Here is a 20,257-nt window from a genome sequence, read left to right on the forward strand (position 1 = left end):
CTCAGTCAGTAGGCCATTCTGGATAATCACACGCGTGATGTCAAGGGGATTTTGGCATTGGATTTTGCTACGGCATTTGATATGTTTGCTCATGAGCACATCCTGAGAGAAATCCCGTGTTTGAGTTTGGAACCGAAATTTTATCGGTTAACGCAATTTTTTCTTGCGGGGCAGAGAGCACGTTCGAAGTTTGGCTCAGTCTCGAGTGACGAGTATGAGTTAGGAGAAAGGGTCGGTTTTGTCACTTTTGTCTCTTCAATATTTCTCTGCACAGGCTGTCGGAACTGCTATAGCTGGAGTGCCTGGCGTTGGGCATGCTATTTATGTGGACGATATTACCGTGTGGTGCACGGGCGGCTCTCTGGCCACGCTGGAAGGGTCTCTGCAGGAGGCGCTGGACGTCACTGAGCGTTTTCTAGAGGGTACGGGCCTTACCCTCGCCCTCTCTCCGAAGAAGTCGGAGCTCTTAGTGTTAGGAAAGGCGCGCCAGGGTATGCGAAATCTCGAACCTTTGAATTGTCACCCTGAAAAGCTGCGGCCGCGAGAGGGGATGGTAGTTCCAAGAGTGAATTCTATGAAGATCCTGGGTCTATGGATTGACGCGCGAGGCTGTAACGACGGCGAAATCGAGTGACTGAGGGGTCAGGCGAACAACATCTTGCGCCTGCACACTCGAATTACGAGCAAGCGTGGTGGTTTGAGAGAGGATCTATTCCTACGGGTGTTTGACGCGTTCTTTATTAGTAATGTAAATTATACGGTTCCATATTTGCACTGGAATGGGACAGCGAAGAAGAAGATTGATATGGTAATCAGGGTTGGGCTCAATACGATTCTGGGAATTCCACAGACTACTAGCACTGAGCGGCTAATAAAGCTTTGTTTGCACAACCCAGTTCATGAGCTGATTGAATCGCACTTTGCGGCACAGGTAGCTCGTCTGTCCAGCACCAAGACTAATTTGAAGATCATGGATGAGGCTGGCATTGCGGCTCCTAGGATAGCGGTGTCTGAAGGAGTTCAGCTCACACGTGATGAGTGAGAGGATATCACGGTGGATCCTATTCCGCTTACGTTCATCCGTTGCACCATGCAGGCCACCGTGTGGCTCGAGCTCGGGCTATCCTTCAAAAAGTATGTATTAAGGTGTAGCTAGAGAGGAAGACGGGACCGCGGCCAACGTGGTCGTGTCGTTCTCTCGCCGCTTTATTCCACGCCTCAAACGGAGCCGCAGTGGCTGTCCACGTCCGACACACCAAGTGCGCTAGCTTGTTCTAATCCTCACGCAGCTTGAGCTAGCATCAGCTGCGCGAGAGGCGTGGCGCGGGGATCAAGAAATGATGGTGGTGATGGTGACACTACAATGACACTACAGGGCTCCCCCCTAGCGCTTTGCGCGATTTGAAGGCATATGAAAAAGAAAGAGAGCGACAAATGCTATATACATGAACGACAATCCATAAAGCGTTCATTTGGCAAGTCCAGGTTGTCAACGTTTATGGGCCATCGGTAAGCAGTGTGTCTCCGCTGGGCGACTCTGGGAGAAGCGCAAGGGACGAATAAGGAAGTGCCGGGTCGCTGTGGTTGCCGACAAGTGGGTCTCACGATGACCTGGTCGGACAGGCCAAGAGTGGACCGTGTGTCGCGAGGTCATGCTGCTAACGTCGGCAGAGGGTTGGCAGTGCGGGTTTTGACGTTGAGGTCGACGCAACACAGACCTCAATATCGAGCGGTGTCTGACGTGCCGGTATAGATAGACGTGCCGGCGCGCGAAGGAACGTGTCCTAACAATGCCGCCAAGTTTACGGTGGGTAGTCGGGTACATGACTAGTGGTAAGACATTGCGTCGGATAGGCCGAGTAGGTGCTTGCGCCGCCTTGAGGGCTGTGACTGTAACTCGGGGCTGCGCAGCAGGGCGGCTCAAAAGTTGTCGCAATGTGTGAAGCCAAGCACGTTGTCGTCGCCGACGTAGGGTAACGGGTGGTAGACACGTAAGAGGTATGAGCGTCGTCGCGGTTGTGAAACACGAGCTGGCGTTGTGGACACACGTCTGGTTGTTGCCGTCCGGAGGCAAAGGCTCCGGGGAATGGTGGTGGTGGAACCCAGCCAGCGTGGGCTCGCCCGGAGTATTGGACGGGACACCTGTGGTCGTGTAATGACCTCCGGTAGTCCGCGCACGAGTGTTGGCGTGCAGGTCTGCATAATTGATGGCTGCCTCTAGCCAACACCCCCTAGATTGCTCCACCGCAGGCGTGGCATGCCTGGTGTGCCCTGTCTGAAGCGGACCGGGCACGTTGTCCTCAAGCGCGTCAGTCATAGTCGGAGCGTCTTGGAAGCTTGGCTGAGGTTGATGGCTTGTGGCTTTAACTTCAGCTGCGGGAAACTGCAAAGACGATGGTGGTCGTTGCTGGCACGACGTGCAGAGCATTGAGGCTGGTCGACAGTCACCTTCGGACATCGGGGAGGGTGAAGGTTCTGCAACCGGGAGTTGAATAGCGGGCGTGACAATGCCCATAGTCGTGGTAGCCACCAGGGCGTTCGGTGATGTTGCCGTCGTAGAACCTGACGTGTCAGCCGTGTTGTGAGCCATGGAGGTCAGCCGAGACGAGCCGGTGGTAAGCATGCCTGCAGCGTCGTCCGACGAGGACGATGAAAACACAAACCTCGTGGCTGACTGGTTGCATTCAGCCCAAATGTCGAGAACCGTGGCGGATGGGCAGTCAGGCGCAGGACACGCGTCGCTAGTGGCCAGACGAGAAGTTAAGTCTCGTTTATCGGACGTTGTTGAAGGCGAGAACTTCGAGATCGGAAAGTCAATAACGGGCGAAAGGTCACCTGTGCTAGACTCCGAGGCGGGCGGCAAGGTGGTCATGGAGTCTGGTGGGGTCACGGTGTCGCGTGCCGTCACTTTCGTGGAAAACGTGCAGGTAGCAATCGTGCCAGAAGGACAATCGGCCGAGGAATTCGAAAAAACACACTTCGTGGTGGAGAGGTTGCCGGCAGCCGGAACGACTTCAAGAACCTCGTCGGATCTGTGACCAGCTGCGAGAATCACTGCACTAGTGGCTGGACCAAACGTGGAGGGAGACGTTATCGGGGAAGTTAGTTTGCGGTCAGATGAGAGCTTCGGGCCGGAGGGTCCAGCCCGCTATGACGCAGGGAAAACCTGAAAGTCACGGGTCCCTGGAAGTGGTCGGTACGTGAGGCCATAGCTGGCAAGCGCCGCAGAGCAGAGGTCATCGTAAGGCTGCTGGCTGGAGGTTGAAGTGGCGGAGAGATGACGCAACTCTACCGGAAGGGCGTCATGAAGAATGGCGTGCATCAGCGGCTGGTCCGTGACACCATTCAACGCAAGAACGGCATCGAGCAGCATGAACCATACTTTGGGGTAGGTCGATTGGAACGGCGGCACTGGCGGGCAGAGTGGCGAGAACATGGTAGCGGGCCGCTCGGCGAAGGGCGTGTTCTCCGGGTCACCAAATGTAGCGAGAGAGGAAGACGGGACGGCGGCCAACGTGGTCGTGTCGTTCTCTCGCCATTTTATTCCACGCCTCAAACGGAGCCGCAGTGGCTGTCCACGTCCGACACACCAAGTGCGCTAGCTTGTTCTAATCCTTCCGCAGCTCGAGCTAGCATCAGCTGCGCGATAGGCGCGGCGTGGTGATCAAGAAATGATGATGGTGATGATGACACTACAATGACACTACAAAGGTATTAGCACTAAAGCAGTGCTTTTTGTGGACGCTGCGCAGTACAATACGCAACGGGCATTTGGTGTGTCAGTTATCAACGGTCTTCGGTCTGTACAGATCAGGTGACAGTTACGGTGGAGGTCGCCTACGCGTTAGCTCTTCAGGGAGCAGAAGTGCCTTCTGTGATTTACTCGGATTCAAGGTCGGCCGTTCGGGCCTTCTCTGGAGGTTTAATTTTGCAACAGGCGGCCAGGCTTATTCGGAGTGGTTGCAGACAGGCTAGATGGGTTGGTAGTCCCAATATCTCTTGGTTTTCAGCGCACGTTGAGGGCATTATGGGGCTAATCCTAATGTCAGCGCTCACACCCTTGCACATGAATGCATGAGTCGTGTGCGGGATGGTGAAGCGTCTGCGGGGTGGGGGACATTGACCTCAGCAAGGATCCTTTAGTAATGTTCCATGAGATTACGTCCAGCTACAAGCTCAGTCAGAGGTGTTTTCCCCTTCCTAATGCTTGGCTCAATAAAGCTCAGGGAATCACTTTTCGACTCCAATAATGATGGGCACATATCTCAGCCCACGAACGTATCACAGGATAGAGCCGGACTTCCACGAAGGGTGTATTAGTTGTGGCCTCAATATTTGCTTGCTAACCCACATGCTCTGGCAGTGCCCTGCGAATGTGTTTAGAAAAAATGTTTAACGATTTCGAGTACTTCGTACTCAACTATGGAAGAGCACTAAGCCGTCCCGTGGGTGAATGTTGGTGTGAATGTAGGCGCTGATTTATGCGATGAAGGCTCGTGGCAGTGGAGCTTCCACAGCCCGGACTTGGGCCTATAACTACTGGCTGTCCAGAGGGCTCGGTCCATCGCGGATGGTTTTAATTTTCCTGTGCCGACTTGGGAGGAGCCGTCGACTGATTGAGGGGGCTTTAAGACCTCGTTCAACTAGTCCCTCTTGTGCTTAAGGTGACGGTACCACCGTCACCATCTTGCGAGTATTTCTGCTTGAGCCACCAGAAGACGCCACTAAGTCACGTTTGGAAAAAAGGGAGGAAAATGCACTCTCTGCCGTCGTAGCATGCAGTGGCGAAGAGCCTGTTCCTGCTGGAACTAATCCATTCTTTTCGGGGGTGCTGCTGCTCCCATATCTCCTTTGAAACGTTTCAAATGTGCGTGACGCCCTCCCCCCTTCCCGCTCCCCAATAACAACAACAGCAACAAAAAAGGCACGGACCCGAGAGCCTTTGTACTCCCGTGCAACTGTCCGGAAAAGAGGTGCCTCTCTCTCTCCTGGTAACGTATAACTATTTACAATAGAACGGCGCTGAACCGCGCTGCCGCAAGGGTTGCTGGAAATAATGGTTTGGTTTCTGAACCGACTCTTTCTCTTCCTCGCTAAAAAAGAGTAGAAAGAAAAAGAGTAGACAAAGAGTAGTTCTCGAGGAAGTTCTTCAGTGGCCCTGAATACCGGCAGTGTTGGGTTGCGTGGAACAACGCCGACCTTGTGCACGTGCATAGTAATTATAGATTTCTCCACTGTCAGCAGCTTTGGTTCGACTGTGAATGTAGTGTGGGTGTCGCGCATGGTGAGCTTGATACTTATGTCGCTACATTCAGAAGCTACCCAGGAAGCTCCTTTCCACTACTTCCTGGCTATCATTACACAAAGCCCCTTTTTCGTGCCTTGCAGTGAGCCAAAAATGGTGATTTTGTATGCATGAACGACAGAAGGGCTTTGCCTTTTTGCTAGCGAGAACACTATGAGTCTCATGCATCCCAAAACAGATGTATGGGGCGCAGCTGTAAAGAGATGTATGGGGCGCAGGTGGCTATCAGTGTCGCCTCTATAGGCGGTGCACAAGGCGTATACACGAATGCGCTGCTCAGCATTAGCGAGACATATGAGAGACAATTTTTTCATCTATAAAACGAGTCCTCCTAGCACCGCACCGAAGAGCGCAAGTCGTAACACAGATGCGAATTGCGTCCTTTTGGGAGTATTGAATAATAAAATGCGTAAGGGCTCTTTCTCAGCGAAACCCAACCTATCTGTATAGACCTAGAGTCGACACCCGAAAACTAGCTCAGCTTTTCCAAGAGGCTGTCCAATAAGGCACACGGAAGCGATTGTTCTTGTACTAAAATTATAATTTCATCCCGCAGGTTGGCTGCTAATGGCAAAGTCGGGCAACATTGGACAATGTGCATTATTTTCAGCTGTCTAGATAGCAGCAACGTAAAGTAAGAGATAAATAAAACAGAACACATAGAGAGACGGCAGTTGAACGAAGGACACATTCAGTGCGAAATCTCCACCGAAGCATCGAGAAGGTTGGTCTTGACAAGGACCGTTTTTTTTTCTGGCTTTCTTGCTTCTGCTAGAGGTGGTGGATATCGCCGCATCCTTTTTCGCCGTCTTAGGAAACGGCACACTGCCATGCACGGTTGTAACACCGGGCACGAGTGTCTTGCGTTGGCGTCCGCTGCTCCTATTCCCTGTAAACACACAAACATGATACGAACTGCTGAAATAATGCTTTTTTCTAGAATGGGCTTATATTTCGATGTTGTTAGAATCACTGCATAAATATAGTGCAGTGGTTGTACCATCAGTACGAAAGCCTCAACCACAGACTAGCAGACGAATAATTTTTTTCCCATTTACCACTAATCCCTGTCTTTCCTTTCTTTCGTTTTCTCCTTTCTCTCAGTGGAAGAGGAAACTTACAATGAGGCGTGACATTCCTGAAGTACGTTTTGAGAAGTCTTGGTGCTGATCCTGCCCCTTCGTATGAATGTGGAGTGGTGAACACGTTTAGAGCGAGAAAAGCAGTCAGGGAAGCAGAAGTTTTACAGGTGTTTGCAAAGTGGGCGCCAGGTGCAACACCCTCTACGATGGAGTTGCCTTGTCGGCGCTTTCGGGAAACGGGAGACAGCATGAACGAATGGATTCGCAGCGCGCCGTTGAGTACACAACGAGCGCGTAGCAATGGGCATTTCTGAGAACGCGGCATCCGCTCCCGTCGTAGTGTGATGACGTCAAGAGGCCTCAGCTAGTCTAGAGGGTATTGGCCAGGGGTCGCTCACTATTTTGCAAAGGCCAACATAAAAAAAAGAAAAAAAGAAAGATTTTTTGTCGAGCCAGGTGGCACACTTGTCACCACCCCATTATAACGGGGACGCTCATATCATCCATCCATCCAACAAGGCTGTTGCAGTGGTGGCGCGCGACACAGAGGTAGTGATTTACGTGGACAAAAATTGAAGGCGTGCAGACTAACTATACGAACTGGTACGGGGTGTGTACGCCTGTGGAGTGTTTTAGTTTATTTACTTGATAGGTTTTTTTTTTGTTCTCTGGTTAGGGCGAATTTATCTTGCCCGCCCGATACAAAGGGATCAGCCTCAAATCATCAGAGTCAATGGGCCTTTTTCAGGTCCGAACAGCGCCTCCAGTGGAGATCACCGAAATCGAAACTGGGAGTCCGTGGCCTCCGAAGTTATCCGCCACGGCCCGGTAGAAAAATCTCGTAGGCCTGGTATTTTTCGGGATAATTTGCAAACGACGCCAGGTGCCCTTCAGTTCGCACTTGTCGCCACCCTGTGCAACGTTTATAGAAGCTGTTTGGCTCTGTTACTACCCCAAAACATGGCGTCAAGTCACCACCACATGCGCCACTTCGCATGCACAGGCTAGTCTCCCAAAAAAAGTCCATTGTTATCCTAGTTCAACGGGCGTCACGTGAAATATTCAAACACACATACACTGCCAGACACTCGTCACCTCCCTGCGATGGGAAAGCGCGCTTCAGATAATGTCCTACGGGCTTCAAAAATATGGGGAGGCAAGGTCCAGTTCTTTGTGTCCTTCAAAAACGCTTCTACAGTCACCTGAGTACAAAGGCGAGCAATCAAGCAATTCCTGAAATCTTTGGCACAATAGCCTAACCTGCTGGCTATGCATTCCTGATGTACAGTGCAACACGCTTTATTTCCTTCTTTTTTTCTTTCTCTCCTTCTCTTTCTTTCTTTTTCAGCAGGATTTAGCCACTGAAGTCTAAAGAAGTCCATCCGTGTTTTGGCGGCTTAGTTATATTTAGAAGCGCTACTTTTGACGAACGTCGGAACTGACGTGAAACAACTTGATGTTTTTTTGACAGATGGCGCCACCGTCAAAAAGTGTTTGCGAGCTTTATTATTTTTGAAAAATCTTTTGTTTCAAGCACCGCTTCGTAAAGTTAGTGAGTACTGGTGATTACAAGACAATACATGGTCCTGCTAATGTGCAATACTTGTTGTGAATTAGCCTACAAAAGACAAAAAAAGAAAATTTGCACAAACCTGGCAAGCAGAAAAATGAGCTAAATTCACTGCTGTCCTACAAATTTTCTAATTAACTTACGACAATTTTCTCTTCATAGAAACCTAGGGAAAGGCTTGCTGATTTATTATTGAAGATTTCAGAGTTTCAGCTTGGATAGTTTTGTCCCTTCGTCCGTAATGCCTGACCAAGTAGCGCCATAAATTGCCGTATTGAAGGAGTAATAATTCAAGAACTGTTCACCAGAACACAAAACAACTTCGCGTACACATAATGTACATCATAGCCTGGAAACCCATTCAATTTTGTTGTTCTGCACAAAATAGAAAAAAAGTTATTTACTCATAAACTTTCATTCTTTTGCCCATTTTTATTAGAGCGTGCATCAATTTCTAATTGCTTTACTGGCAATATCTCTTCATAGAAACCTTGCATAACGGTTCGTTAAAAGGCTCAGCAAATTTCATTTCGTTATGTTGGACAGTTTTGCTGCACTGGCAGTACAACGGAGGCTTGTACAGCAAAAACGCTGTTTTTTGCTCACACTGTTTTAATTTCCATGAAATAACACTCCAGACTAGGCGAAAATACTAGTTGTCATTAGAAAGCGGAGAACGTAAACTTTCTAATGCAATAGAACTCATATTCTTCCATTGAGCAGAGCAAGCACAGTGAGCCAGCAAACAACGACTAAAATGTCGAGCTCTTGCCACTGGAGTTTTTTGTATGTATGTATGTATGTATGTATGTATGTATGTATGTATGTATGTATGTATGTATGTATGTATGTATGTATGTATGTATGTATGTATGTATGTATGTATGTATGTATGTATGTATGTATGTATGTATGTATGTATGTATGTATGTATGTATGTATGTATGTACGTACGCGCATATATTCCATTTGTATGTTTTAATATTTCTGTCAACAGTGATACTCCTATTCCAGCAATAGATTGCAGAAATGACACACCTCTCTTCGAATTTTTCTCGCAGTGTCACGTACTGCTTTGACGTGCGCGGTACCATTCCTGTATACGTCACCTCCACAATGTTGGGGTGCGACCTCGTGAGCTGAAGGTCAAGTGGCGTTCAGCGTGACATTTCCCCTCTCTCTAAGGCATGTAGAATTGCAGATCACATTGCGAGCTCCCAGTGCATGCATTTCTCTTGACAGCTTAAAATTGTCAAAACTGGCGGAGAGCCTTTTAAAGTGTTCACAGAGACAACAGAAATTCACGCAATATGGTTTTGCTACAAGTGGTATTGTTGCCTTGTGCTATCGTTTGGATACTGTGCCGTTTTGTATCGCATTATTGGACCCTATTCTAGCCTTCGGCTATGGGTCCAAACAGTTTTTTGATCTATAATGTTGGAATTGAAAATAAAGTGAAATGAAATGAAATTAAGTAAATACGAGGCAAAAAGACCCTGCTGTGGCCTATCAGTGCTCCAGATATTTGCTCTCATGTTGTCGTTCTCAGTCCTGCCGAAAAGAAAAATACACAGGTGAATGTTTATTCACCGGTGGGCATTCAACTCACCATGCTGGACTAGAAAAAGAGGGACTATATTCAGTGAACCCTTTGTAGGAAAAAGAATGCATGGCTACGCTAAACTATTGTGCCTTGGACCACCATAACCCAAAACACTTTTGTTTGCTTTTCTCTCAGACACTGTTCCAACATCTTTTGTTTGAAAACCTGATTTTGTCAAAGTTAAATTGCATTTAATTACGATTTTGGGGCCTGAAACAGTGTCTTGTTCGCGTATTTCTGGTGCCTAAGACCCATTTTTTAGTGCCTATTAATACGGCCTCTAATTATGCTCAACACTGCCCGCGATTCTGTCAAGAAAGGCCATTCTAAGTGATATTTTTGTTTTTTTTCCTGTTTCTAATTTTCTGGTATTCAGATGTCATTTCACCTTTTCCCCTTCTCAGTAAGAAACAGTGGTGTCGCTCGGTTGCAGCCGACTTTTTCATGAATGACCTGTTTCTTAAATTGTGTTTCATACTTGGTCGATATTTTGGTTGTTATTGTTTATGATACAAACACGGTAATGATCGCGTACTGTAACACTATACCCGTCAGTGTCTACGGTGGAAGCGGTTCTCGGCACTTAGGAAGACCACCACTGGCAAACCCTGCCTGGACTACAGGCACGTCATGCCTATTATGCGGCTGACTGTGCACAAAAATAATCACTTCATATCCACGGAATGAATAATAATAAGCAGGCAAAGCTCGAGAGGGGGAGGTGATTGGTAAGCCATAACTCTCCCGTGAAAATTTATCCCATTACATCATGAGAAAGTCGTTGGACTCCTCATATAATATACAAATGAACTTTTATTTTGGTCTTGTTCATTCGTTGTATGGATACAAAAACGCCGAAGGCCCATGTGCTCAGATTTTGGTGCACGTTAAACAACCCCAGATGATTGAAATTTTTGGAGCCCTCCACTATGGCGCCTCTCACAATCATATGGTGGTTTTGGGACATTAAACTTCAAATATCAATAATCAATCATGTTCGTTTGTTCTTTTTATTTCTTCGATGTCTGGGCGGCTGGATTGCGAAGTCTCTTCATTATTGCGGCTTTATGGTCCATGAAATGAAGCGAAATACGTTCTTGTACTGGCTGTAGTCAAGGTTAGCAAACCCTAAGTCTATGCACGTCCCTCGCATAGTGTAAGGTTGCATATGGATACATCTTAAAACGTATTTAGAAAGCATGTGCTGCACAATGCAGTTATTGGCAATGAGGTCCATCCGTGCGTACATCCGTCCGCCTATACGTCTGTCTGTCTGTCTGTCTGTCTGTCTGTCTGTCTGTCTGTCTGTCTGTCTGTCTGTCTGTCTGTCTGTCTGTCTGTCTGTCTGTCTGTCTGTCTGTCTGTCTGTCTGTCTGTCTGTCTGTCTACTATCATACTATCATATAAAGGCGTGACACGTTGTCGGAGGAGCGATTGTATATACAAAAGGTGTAATCATTTACATATCGATGCAGGTATACACAAGGATAACATTACTGAATACAAAACTGTGGGACACGTTTTTCTTTGAATATTACAACGTAGAGGTCAGTGAAGTATATAGGTTTTGATTTAGATGCTTCAGTTGAAAGTTGAAGGCAGTGTTGATACAGGTCTCAAGTCGAGGTTTTCTTGCTCCCGCATGCGCACCACCTCTGCTTCGCGGGCTCTCTCTTAGGGGTCCGCCTGTCGACGTATGAGCCTTATTCGAGCATAAATTGTTTGTAATACCTGACAGATGTGTAGTAGGTACCTTGTTTATCACCAGAATGACAAATGGCATAGCGCAACAATAGTCTTTTCCCTTCTTCATGAAAATTACTGTGGGCGTGTAAAGGGAACACGGCACAGCTGTGCGTCTAGCGTACATTTCAGGGGACTTTTCCCGAGCATAAGCCGCTTGGCGAGCAACCTTCCAAACAAATGCAAGCATTACTGCATTGTGATCGCTTTACACGTGGCTTGAACTACTGGTTGGTTACCGTTATAATGGAATAGGCAAAGGAGTACAGAAATGATTCCATGTATTTTTCCTTCAGTGGTACATCGATGAGTATCTCAAGGCTTGTTGTAGCTTTCGGTTAAAGCTATATAGACGGTTTCTAGGTCACAGACGTTCTACCCCCCCCCCCCCCCCTTCGACCAGAAGAAAAAAAAAAACTTGCGGTCGCCTCATTTACCAGCTCCTAACGTCGAAGCTGAAAGCACGTTTCAATATCTTTTCAAACGTAAAAAACTTGCTTTTTTGTTTTTCACATAAAATAAACGTGCGTAGAGTACAAGAGAATGTCTTATATTTTTTATGTAGCTTCGAAAAACATTTATTTGGATATATTTTGCCAAATAAAAAGAGGAAACTGTAGAAAATCAGTGGGCTATTTTCTGAATCTCTTGTGATTCACCAATGCTATTAGAGCACATCTGTGGACAAAACCAGAAGTCACCAAGGGGCTGTGTTTGTAGACTTTGAAAAGGTCTATAAAACTATATTTGATAATATTGGCCCAAAATACCATAAAAATGGCAGCATATCCACGGAGTGAATGATGGAGAGTGGGGCGAAGCATCCGTCCATTCCTTCGTTCTTGCTTCCGTCCGTCCATGCGTGCGTCTGTGAAACCGTCCGTGCGTCCGTTTGCCCGTGCGTGCGTCTGTTCGTGCATCCGCACGTCCATCTGTGCGTCCGTCCCTGCGTTCGTCCATGCGTCCACCCCTGCGTCCGTCTATGCGTCCATCCGTCGGTGCAGCCATCCGTGCGTCTCTCCATGCATCTGTATGTGTGTCCGTTCGTCCATCTATTCAAGAGTGGGCACGAAAACAGTGCGCTTTGCATGGCTTCTAACCACCGGTTTTTCATCATGCAGAATCTGCTGACTCTCCTGATAGCGTGCTCGTCGGCGGCACACGTGTGTTCGTGGGAGATAGTGATGAAGTTGCCACCCTCGTACGGACCGGACAACAGGGTTGACGATGAAATTTTTAAACATTTTAACTGCGACAGAAGGACTCTACTTCGGGTTCCCAGCCGCATCGACGTCGCCAACACCTCCCGTGGTCTACTTAAGCACACGGTGCATCGATTTGCCTTTCAGTGGGCACGCAAACAGTGCGCTTTGCATGGCTTCTAACCACCGGTTTTTCATCATGCAGGTGTGTACAAAGTTTTCTCTATACGCTAAAAAATCGGACAACCCGTTTTTGCTACTGTTTCCGTGCCCAAAAGTGTTGTATGAAGTTGTATGCGACTGCTTTTCCATGCTTTTTTTGCTCTTACAATCTGGAGATGTTGAAACTAACCCGGGACCTAACACGCGCTCTGAAAACGTACTTGATATTGATTCGTTACCAGAAAATCCTGCCGAGCCGATGAAAGCTATGTTTAAACTACTCAAAGATATACACAGCCGTTCACTCCAAAGTTCGAAAGTGCAAACCGAACTAGCTGCTGACGTTAAAGTAATTAAAAACGGGCAAAAAAACATAGAAACAAAAATAATTGGCATACAAAAAAGACTAGACGAACTCGAAGAAAAATCGAAGGACTTTGATCAACTTGGCAAAGATTTATCAGAAATACACGCGTCGATATCTGGTCTAACGCACCAAAGTGCGTTAGACAGATATCGATATATAAGGCCTTAGAAATTACAGGAGACCTTGCTGTTTATTCAGCGAAACGCCATCGTCACTGAGGGCAAGAGGACACTTGCGCGTTTCAATACGGGAATATATAGCATCATATACTACACATGCGGAGTGGAGCAAATAAAGAAGCTTTTTTTTTGCACAAGCTAGGATACAGTGTGCGACGTCGCAGCTCGCCATAGTTCTTTTAGCGTGACGGCTCAGTGCTCTCCCATAGTTGAGTAGGAAGTTCTCGAAATTGTTTAACATTTTTTATAAGCACAATTCACTGTCCACCCCATGAGCGTTTGTGCCAAGCTAGTGCTACCTGGCTTTCTTGGTCTAATATGCCTCGAAAGGTGGCAGCGTCTTGTGGAGTCGTGTATTCGGTTATGAAGTCGCAGATTGTCAGCCACCAATATGGATCTTATTTATGTGAGTTCAACGCAGTGTTAGCTTTAGAACGATGTAGTATACGCAATGGTCGAGGTTCCTGCGGACTGAAGGTAAATTGAAGACCGGGCATTATTTATGCGAGGCTCTGCCCTTTCATAACGTCCACCTGCGACTTTGAAAATGCACTTTGAAACACTTTGAAAACGCAGTCACGTTCTGCACTGCCGGCTTCCTTCATTCGAAACACGTAGCGCATTTGATCCCGCTGCAATAGAAAACTCCAGGAACCGTCGTAACAGCTTCCTAATCTGCTATGTTCTACAACGTAAATATGTATAATTACTTTTAATGCCACTTGACAGAAACAAGAGCAATAACAAAAAATTCTTGGCAGTTCAATGTTTGCCAAAAGAATCTCTTGAAAGAGAACAAACCCCTATATAAGTCAATCAGGAAACAAAAAAACAACGGTGTCAAAAAAATGGCAGCATATCCACGGTGTGAATGACGAATAGAGGGGAGAAGCATCCGTCCGTCCATTCGTTCTTGCTTCCGCCCATTCATGCGTGCGTCTGTGTGGCCGCCCGTGCGTCCATCCGCCCGTCCGTGTGTGCGTCTGTTCGTGCGTCCACACGTTCATCTGTGCGCTCGTCCCTGCGTTCATCCATGCATCAACTTCTGCATCCGTTCATGCGTTCATTAATCCGTGCAGCCATCCGTGCGTCCATCCATGCCTATGTCTGTGTGTCCGTTCGTCCCCCTATTCAGCACTCCCACTATCCGCATCCACTATCTCGCATCTTTTCATTATATATTCCTCGTAGAGAAGCACCGCGATTCAGCGGACATTTCAAGGACTGAACGAGAGAAGGCACACGCACACTTTCTTACGACTTGTGTTTCATGTCTACTTCCCACCTTTAACCACCTCGAGTTCATGGTATATACTAGTTCACTGTATTCATGGCACTGCGACCCAACGCTCGCTAAACCTTTTTGAAACCTGGGAGATTACGCCTAGCGAGTATAACGTAGCAACCCTTTCTTGTCCTCTGTGCATTGTTGAACAATAAAAAAAATTCGCAGCGTGTGCGTTAACTAAAAGCCAAATTCTCCTTTCTCTCATTCCCCCTTAGCAGCCATTGGCATTATTGTTCAACAACGAACAGAAGAAATCTCTCAACGGCACCACCTTGGAGATCAAATTGTGATACTTGTTACACATTACTACTATGGTTACGAGGGACAAACGAGTGCCGCTATAAAGAAAAAAAAAGCTTTAGATGAGGTGGTCAGTTTGAGTTGGCTGCCCCAACGTGGGACCGACACTCTGCGCGTTGAGTCGTGCACCTCAGGCCTAACAATGAAGTTTCGCATACATTCATCCAAAGAAGAACACACAGATGCAAACAGACAGCGTGCATATAACAGGTAAAAACCAAGCAGCACAAATGCCGAAAACGAATTGTTTATGAAGCTTACAATGAAAGAACGTTGTGCGTTTGCGTTATCTGATCCATTTGTGTTATATCGATGCTTGCAGGTCATAGGGTCTTTAATGATAAACCTCTACCAACTTCGTTCATGGTACGGTAGAACATGTTTGCCTCCTAAGAAGGGTAATTGAAAATTTAAGAAGAGCAATATACGTTGCATACCTAGAGATGCGAAAGTATAGGAATATAGAGTATATATTGCGAAATAAGGGTATCAATATTTTACGCGTTAGTGCAGATATAATTATCCATGATGACTTAACTTTCACTGCACATTTATCATTTCTTTGAAGGCGTATTTCAGTAGAATGATGTGCGAGAAAAAATTGGAAGTAAGAAACTAAACAGTTAGGTTCTGTCATTGTCCGCCAAATTACATTAGCTTCACAGAAAAATTCTGCTTTTTTTTCAGTGCAGGGAACTGGTCAAAAAGTGACAAAACTGGCTTTTATTTTGTTGTATAGAGTAGTAAGGATTTTCAAACTGTTGCAGCTGCCAAAACAATATTGTAAACCCCACCTAGTAAACTTGTCTCTTTTTTGTATCACTAAAGTTAACATGAATTACGAGCATGTCATCGCATATGCTTTTTCTAGATAGATATGTCCTTTCCGTACGCGTGCCAACCTGGAAATGCCTAACTGTTCAAGCACCGTTAGGGTGCTAAACAGTAGAGTTCTTGTAAGGCCCACGGGCCTTACAAGAACACTACAACAACCTTAATGTTGTTAATGGGACGGCTTTCTGCTCTCCCATAGTAGAGCACATCGTACTCTAAAGCGTTAACAACTTTTTGTACACACGCACACTAACCCGGCATGGCCAACGACGGGACGGCTTTCTGCTCTCTCATAGTAGGGTACATCGTACACACGCACGCACGCACACGCACACGCACACACACACACACTAACCCGGCATGGACCTCGGGAAAGCTTTATGCTCTCCCATAGTTGAGTACTAAGTACTCAAAATCGTTAACCACTTTATTTAAAACAAGTATACATACCACTTCAAAGCATTTCCATAATCGGAGATTTCCATAATCGAAGCCAGATTTTCGACGAAGCATTAGCTGGAGAACGGCGACAATTACCTCCTACATATACCCCTGAACTTGTTTGGTTAATTTCTTTTTGTTTTAAAGTATCAAAACCTGTTTAAATAATCTGTACAGTGTGTTACCTGAATTCGCTGTGGGCTTGCGTTCTGCATACTTTATTTATTGCAATGACTCCTTTCTTCTATTCAATTTTGCCCTAAGTGTATCATAAATAAATAAGCAATATATATTAGGAAAATAAATTAAGAATAACCAAAAATGTTAAGTGGAAAAATAAATTATTGTAACATACAAAAAGACGTCTTTAGTGCATACTGAATGCTCGTGTGTGTAGTTAAGTTTCTAATATAGTTACAGTGAACACAAAATGAATTAATAATTTTCCTGAATAGAGCTAGTACACTGGGTTAAATGTTCTGGGGCCATAGATGATGCGAAGTTGTAAGAGGCTTGACATGTAAAATCTATTCAACCTCTCTTTCTATGCATGTAGAAGCAATCCTATTTGGGGCTGATCTGCACGACACAAGAGTCTGATTCTTTGCTTTCGCATAATCGTTGCACGTAATCATGTAGAGTGACGTAGAAGACACAGGTACTCGTTGCGGCACTTCGCTGATCAACTGCTCCGATGAAATTGTATAAAATAATCAAACCTGGAAAAATGGCGTCCATGGCGCTCGTCGCTCCCTTGTTTAACGGCCATTCTTGATGGCTTATACCCACTGTGTTGAACTGCCCGAGTTTTTGGGTGAACTAAAGAAATAATATTGTAGTGGTTTTGATGAAGGATGTTGGTAACTAGAAAATAAACACATTTCTTCGAAGATATAAATAACAAAGAATAGCGAAAAAACAAAAAAACGTTCAGTTTCAAGTGATAATGGATTCTTCAGCGTCTGTTTGTTTATGTCCTGTGTACTGTGGCACATACCTATAGGTATGTGCCGGTCCCTTCACTATATATAGCGAAGGGACCGATCAAGAAAGCGTCATGTAACTTTTAGACGAGAACTTCACTAGTGCCTATTAACAAATTATTGAAAGCTTAAAATACAATAAATACAAACATTCAGACAGAAATAGAGGAAGGGAAACTTGCGAGTGTGCACAGGATTACAGCAAGCTTAGTTTAGCAATATTCAAGGCTGATGTCGGCGGGTTACCCCGACCACGTGCAAATTTGCGTTGCCGAAGGCCTTCTGCGTGAACTTAAGGCCAAAGGGACTGATAATGCAGTCCCACCTGTCATAGGTAGTTAGGCTTTCGCCGTGGTTCCGTATATGCACAAGATAGCGCACAATCTCAAGAAAGTGGCACAGCAAGTTAATGTGAAAGCGGTCTTTACGGCCCCTCGAAAATTGAGTCGCCTGTGCAAGCTGTCCGTTCCTCCGTCCAGACCCACCCTCGGTTGCACTACAAAACATGCAAATAAATTCAGAGATTGCACCTGTAATGTGATGTATCAGCTGCTGTTATCGTGTGGAAGGTATTACGTCGGCCAAACAGGTCGTTGTATAAATAAGAGGCTGAGGAAACATTTGCACAATGTGGATCACTATATACAAGGTTGTCTGTCCGTTCACTACAGCACGTGTGGCTGCCGGCCAATATTTTCAGAGTGTACTAGTGTTGCTAGATGCAGGGAACGCACCACACGCGAGATCATAGAGGCAGAAAAGATTTGCTCATTCAAAGATGCTTGTGTAAGCACCCCTTCTGTCACGCTCACCAATAAAGAAAGTTGTTTCTTTGCTTGTCGGTGTGATGTACTTATGCATTGTCATTGTGTTTCGCGCATGACTATTGCGACTGGCAACTGTATCAGAGGGAAGACCTTTGCAAGAAATAAATTGTTGGCAGTCCAGCGCTCTGTCTCGTCTCTTCTCCACAGCTCTTCTGCCCTGTTGTTTGCCCTGTTAAGTACTTTTTATCGAGCTTTAGCACATTTTTCGCAGTAAATTTAATACCTACATTCGAAAACAGAATAATATGAAGTCCTTTTCTAAGTATAGAGTATATGCGACATAATAAAAATAATTTTAGTAGTCTTTGGTTTCTTCTTTTTGTATTTAGAGAGCATGGTGAAAACCGCAATTTTATGGGAACGTAAAACTTGTAAAAAATAAACATAAAAACAATGAAACAGCCCATGAATCAATCACATTTCTTTCTGGCTCCTTGATTTCACATAAATATTATTAAGGAAATCATTTTTGCTGCACCGGCCCATTGGTTTTCTAAAAAGGCATCACAGCGTTTAAGTAATACAGTCTCTTCCCACGCGTTTAGATTTTCTGTCATCATTTACAATCATTCTCTGTTGAAATACTTTGACATTTTACAAGATATATTTCGTGCAAGTTAGACCACGCAATCAATGTTATTCCTTGAGCCGGTCACTTTTTTCAAGCACACAAACGCCCACTTGCCTCGAACACAAAACCTGGACTGAATGTTTACGATTTTAAATATTCTCAAATGTGATATCTCTCGAAGCCGTTTGGTAATTATGAATGCTTGCAAAGCTTTCACGCACTCAATTGTGGCAATTATATTTTATAATTGTTAACACTACAGTTGAAGATACTGAGTAATAAGGTCATTTTTTAGTTCAACGCACGTACGTGCAGCATCATTTTGAGAGAAACCTGACTGGAGAAGGAAAGCGCAAGACACAGAAACAACTGGTTTCGAGTAGCTTTTATTTGGTGTCACGGGATTGGATCAACGTTGTTCTCTAATAATGCACGTAGGTCAAAGTCATACGGGCAATGCTCTTACGCGAAAGATATTTTAGGCTTCTCAATCTATCTGACCTTCAAAATATGAAGTGGCTTTCAGGAAGCAAAACTTGGAACAGATGACAGGCGTTAGGGCAAGTGCTATAGCAAAATAGTCTCGCAGTTCAGTTAGTTGCGAATGGATTTTGGTCAATAATATGAAATCACTATTGGACACTTTCGCGTTCGATACATGGCTCAGCGCACGTGAGCCCCGTTTTTTTGACAGGCCAATTGTTAGTGGAAGCAGAACAGTTCCGCCAACCCGGGGCACTATTATAACAAAAGAGACATTAGTTATCACTTCGTGGTAGAAATGCAGCACACTGCGTACTTCGCACTGCGCAGAGTAGCTGACACAGCCGTGCCTCTAGCCCGCAAATGTAGCGTCCTTTAGAACCTGTACATGGTTTTGGTTTTGCCGTCTTGGTACACTGTTTCCTGGCTCATCATGGGAATGGTGCGGAAAGGATGGCTTGCTAGTCTTCATTTTCCGCAACGTGACCTTCAATGCTGCGCTTCTGGTGGCCTCTGCACTGGCAGACTCCCCGAATACAGTTGCCTGTAGTGGCACCGCGGTTGACGCATTTATGGTAGCAGGCTGGCGGCTCACATCCGGACGCGTCCGCACTGCTTGACAAAGCAAGCATAAGTAAGGTCGACATGGCCATGGCCGCTATGCTTGTCTTCAGAACCATGGTATAGCGATGTTCCGAGTGCTGCATAAAAGCGAAAAAAAAGAGATAAGGGCGGTGAGAATAAACGTTTTGAGGCTGGACGGTCATCGGCTGCGTTAGATTTGGCAATTTGGCAGCTCAACCTTGTCCAATAAAGATCGCTGAATTGGCGCAGTTTGTGCCCCGTGTTACAAAACATGCATAGGCAAAGACATTTTAATGTAATTTGTGAGTGCTTCAATGACTGTGCGGAACAAAATAAAGACAACAGGTCAGCGCGGATGGGAGGGTGAGTCCATAACATTTGTGAATTTCATTACTTTTATGGCATGACTGTTTTCTACACGCCAGACGTAAGCAAAATATACATTCTGTGGTAATTAGCAGGTTACCTTTATTAAACGAACGTGCACTGTTAGTTTTCTCCTATTTGTACATAAAAAGTCCGTATATCAAACAGACCTAGGCATTAGGGGACTGTTAGTTGAAATCATATTTTGTAACGTTTTTGTGCATATATATTAGTCCGGGGCTATACTAGCCAAGCTTTTTCTTTTTAAGCACTCGTTTGTATCGATTAAATGCATTTTGTAATGATATCTCTAGCTTCACAATGAGCTGAAGCTTTCTATTACGGGCGATTCAATCAAAACACGTT

This window comes from Rhipicephalus microplus, chromosome 5 (genome assembly GCF_043290135.1).
Source record: "Rhipicephalus microplus isolate Deutch F79 chromosome 5, USDA_Rmic, whole genome shotgun sequence".
In the NCBI taxonomy this organism is placed as follows: domain Eukaryota; kingdom Metazoa; phylum Arthropoda; class Arachnida; order Ixodida; family Ixodidae; genus Rhipicephalus; species Rhipicephalus microplus.